Source organism: Elephantulus edwardii, unplaced genomic scaffold (assembly GCF_000299155.1).
Source record: "Elephantulus edwardii isolate Elephantulus edwardi_28Jun2011 unplaced genomic scaffold, EleEdw1.0 scaffold00135, whole genome shotgun sequence".
Taxonomy (NCBI): Eukaryota; Metazoa; Chordata; class Mammalia; order Macroscelidea; family Macroscelididae; genus Elephantulus; species Elephantulus edwardii.
Window position 1 is genome coordinate 6,031,748 of NW_006399885.1, and position 4,397 is coordinate 6,036,144.

Consider the following 4,397-nt stretch of genomic DNA (forward strand, 5'->3'; position numbering starts at 1 on the left):
AAGCTTCACCATCCATGCCTCCAAGGAGCACTCTGGTTGTGCTTTCTATAAGGTATACTTGTTTATTCTTTGGGCAGGCCATGGAATATTCAATAATCTTCTTGAACATCACAATCAAAAGCCTCAATTCTTTTTCTGTTATCCCTACTCACTGCCCAACTTTCAGATGCACAGCAAATAATCTAAAAGACCATGACTTGGATCAGGTGTACTTCAGTCTTTAACATCATTGCCTCTTAGATCATGATCTAAGGCTGTTAACAGCAGATTTTCCTAGTGCGCAGTCTTCTGATCTCTTGGCTTCCAGTACCAGGCATGTTTATTGGGAAAGAGGTCATAAAGGAAGGCGCTTGGGTGGCCTAGTGGTAAAAAGCAGAAATGCTGAAGGCACGCAATTCCAATCCACCAAGCTGCTCCATGGGAGAAGGATAGGCAGCCTTCTCCCATCCAATTTATTGCCCTGACTCCCTGGAGGGTCAGCTATGGGTCAGTTTTGACTCAACGGCACACAACAAGAACCTTTCTCATATCTTTGGTGGCATAGCCTGTAGAGAATTCCATTTTTATCCTAAAGGTAGGGCTTCTCTGCTGGTTCTAATTCACCAGATATTCTGAGGGGGAAAGACAGGCAATCTCCTGCCATGCTATTCACAGCCTCCAAAAACCCACTGGAGGGTCGACTGTGAGTCATTTCTTACTTGACAGTAATGAAAGAGTTTTGTCTTTCTCAAGCAGATGAGGTGATTGAAAAGACCAGGGCTTGGGTCAGTGATATATTTACTTTTGCAGCACATTTGCCCAGAGCAATATGTCTGATTTTTTTTTATCACAGCTTCCAGGAACAATGTTGATGCAAGTTAAGAGAGAAAGCTAATTTATGTTACTATGTGTTGTCTTGCAGAGGGTGAAACCAAGTTTCTCCTTGGAGGCTAGGATTTTGAAGCTCTGTCTCACACATTTTGGGCACGTGGCCAGGAGGGACCAGTCCTTGGAGAAGGACATCATACTTGTAAGGGTGGAGGGACAGCACAAGAGAGGAAAACCCCATCGCAAGTGACTCGATGGCACACAACAACAACAACAAAAACACGTGATGCCACCTTGACTCCAACCCTTAGAGGTTCTATAGGACAGAATAGAACTGCCCTCATGGGGATTCTAAGACTGTGACTTTTTAAAAAAATTTTATTTTATTACTTTTAATGAACGTTTAGAGAGATTTTGGATTTCCATTCATTAATTGTTGCATTTTTCTCCCTGCCCACACCTCACCCCAAGTTTGTGCTTTCTTTTGAAAAGTAAAAGAAAAGTTCTTTCATTGGTATACAATTCTCCCCTCCCCTGAGTATACTCCACTATGCAACCTTCATTCTGGACTCGTGTCATAACCATAATACGTAATCATACATTGCTTTTAAACTGTTCTCTCCCTCATCTGTTTCAATGAAGTATTCATAATTTATCCAATTTTTCTCAGTCTCACCCCAACCCTGATGTCAGTCCTGTTCTACAACAGTGGCACCATGCAGTATTTGTCCTTTTGTCATGGAGATATTTCACTCAGTAGAAAGTCCTCCAGGGTCACCCATTTTAAATAATATTTCATGAGTTCCTTGTTTCTCAATGCAGCCTAGTATTCCATTGTGTGAATATACCACAGCTTCTCTATTCATTCATTTGTTGATGGGCACTTGGGTTGTTTCCAACTCCTTGCTATTGTGAACAAAGCCTCAATAAACGGGTGTGCATATATCTGCCTGGGTAGCAGTTATGGTTTCTTTAGGGTATATTCCCAGTAATGGAACTGCTGAGTCAAATGGTATTTCTATTTGAAACTTTTTCAGAGGTTACTATACAACCTTCCACAGTGGTTGCACCATTTTACACTCCCGTCAACAGTGAGTAAGGGTTCCATTTTCTCCGCAACTTGCCAGCATGTGTTGTTTGATGCTCTGTTGAATTTTGCTATTCTTACTGGGGTGAGATGATATCTTATAGTTGTTTTGATTTGCATCTCTCTGAGAGCTAGGGAAGGGCTGTGACTTTTTAATTTTTATTATTATTATTATTAATTTTAATAGACATTTACAGAGGTTTTAGATTTCCATTCATTCACTGCTGCACTTTTCTCCCTGCCCACCCCTCCCCACCAGCTCGTTTCCCCCTCGGAAGAGCGGTAAAAAAAATTCCTTCATTAGTATACAATTCCCACGTCCACTCCCCCCCACCGCCCACCCCAAGTACACTTCTCTATGCAACCTTAATTCTGGATTCCTAAGCTAACCATAATACTCAATCATATATCACTTCTAATCTGTTCTTTCCCTCATCTGTTTCAATACAATATACATAATTTATCCAGTTTTTTCTGTCATACCCCCACCCTGATGTCAGACCCATTCTACAACAGTGGCACCATGCAGTATTTGTCCCTTTGTGACTGAGATATTTCACTCAGCATAATGTCCTCCAGGGTCACCCACTTTGAATAATATTGCATGAGTTCCTTGTTTTTCAATGCTGTGTAGTATTCCATTGTGTGGATATACCACAGCTTCTCTATCCATTCGTTTGTTGATGGTCCCTTAGGCTGCTTCCAACTCTTTGCTATTGTAAACAAAGCTACGATAAACATGGGTGTGCATAAATCTGCTTGGATGGCAGACATGGTCTCTCTGGGGTATATTCCCAGTAATGGGATTGCTGGGTCAAATGGTATCTCTATTTGCAATTTTTTGAGAAAACGCCACACTGCCTTCCACAATGGTTGCACCATCTTACATTCCCACCAACAGTGAATAAGAGTTCCAGTTTCTCCACATCCTCGCCAGCATTTGTTGCTTGATGTTCTGCTGTATTTTGCTATTCTTACAGGGGTGAGATGATATCTCATTGTTGTTTTGATTTGCATCTCTCTTAAGAGCTAGGGACTTTGAACATTTCTTCATGTGCTTGTTGGCCATCTGAATGTCTTCTTCGGTGACATGTCTGTTCATATCCTGTGCCCATTTTTCTATTGGATTATTTACCTTTATCTTATTGTGGTGTTCAAGTATTTTATAAATTCCAGATATAAGTCCCTTATCTGATATGTCATTACCAAATATTTTTTCCCAGTCTGTGGCTTCCCTTTTTACTCTATTGGAGAAGTTTTTGGATGTGCATAGGGATTTGATTCTTAGAAGGTCCCATTCATCTATTTTATCTTCTCCTGGTTGTAGATTTTCCAGGATACTTGGAAGACTTTTTATGTTGTGGATTAGGACCACTAAAGTTCTTCCAAGCTTTCCTTGAATGAAGTTTATAGTAGGGCTGTGACTTTTTAAGGAGCAGAGTGCTGCATCTTTCCACCAGAGAACAGAGGAAGGTTTGAAACACTGACCTTCCAATTGGCTGGTCAGTACTTAATCATCATGCCACAAGAGCTCCTGTTTAAAAACTGCAAATGCAAAAGGACTTCTTGTTGTCAAGTTGGAACCAACTTATAGCTGACCCATCAGCAGGTTTTCAGAGGCTAAAAACCACAAGGGAGGAGATTTCCCATCTTTCTCCAGCAAAGCCACTGATGGATTGTGCCCCGACCCGCGGGGACATTCAATGGTGACCCTAGGAGAGGAAGAAAGAGAATGGGGGGCACAGGAGACAAAGAGACATTGAGACAAGATGAAAGTTCCGATCAAGTCTTGACTTTATTGAAATCATACAGAGATATATATAGGAGAACGAATGAGGGGAGTGGAAAGGAGAAGTAAGGTTACTTAGCAGGGCATTCCCAGTAAGCCAAAACCTGTCCTCCCAGGTGGGGTAAACTGAAACCTATCCTTCCAGGATGGGGTAAACTGAAACACAATGAGGGGAGTGGAAAGAAGAAGTAAGGTTGGGTGTTCCCAGTAGACCGAAACCTGTCCTCCCAGGGTGAGGCAACATGTCCAGGCATGTCCTTAGAGAATTACAAAATGGCTTCAGATAGGTAGAACAAAACTGCTTCCAGCAGATCCTCCTTTCTTTCAATAATTATTTGAAGACTGCAAAAGCGCAACAGGATTACCTTTGGTGCTCTCCTGTTTGACCAGGTATGAAAACAGTGCTTGTCTTAGGTTGGACACCGCACCTACTGATTTTACCAATCATGGGCTAACCCAGCAACTATGGCGGGGCGCCTGTCTTAGGTTGAAACAGGGGCTGGTGTCTCTTACCCGTCTCTGGCTGCCCGGTTTATTAGCTTATATCACCAAGGATTTTATTTATCAGCCATTTGCAGTCTTTGATAATGGACTTGTATGGGACGAGAGGCTATGGATAGGACCTGCTGCTTTTAGGCCATAATTGATTGAATATACATTCTTTTGCAATAAATTTTTTGTCGCAATATGCACTAACCCAATTAAAAACTTAGC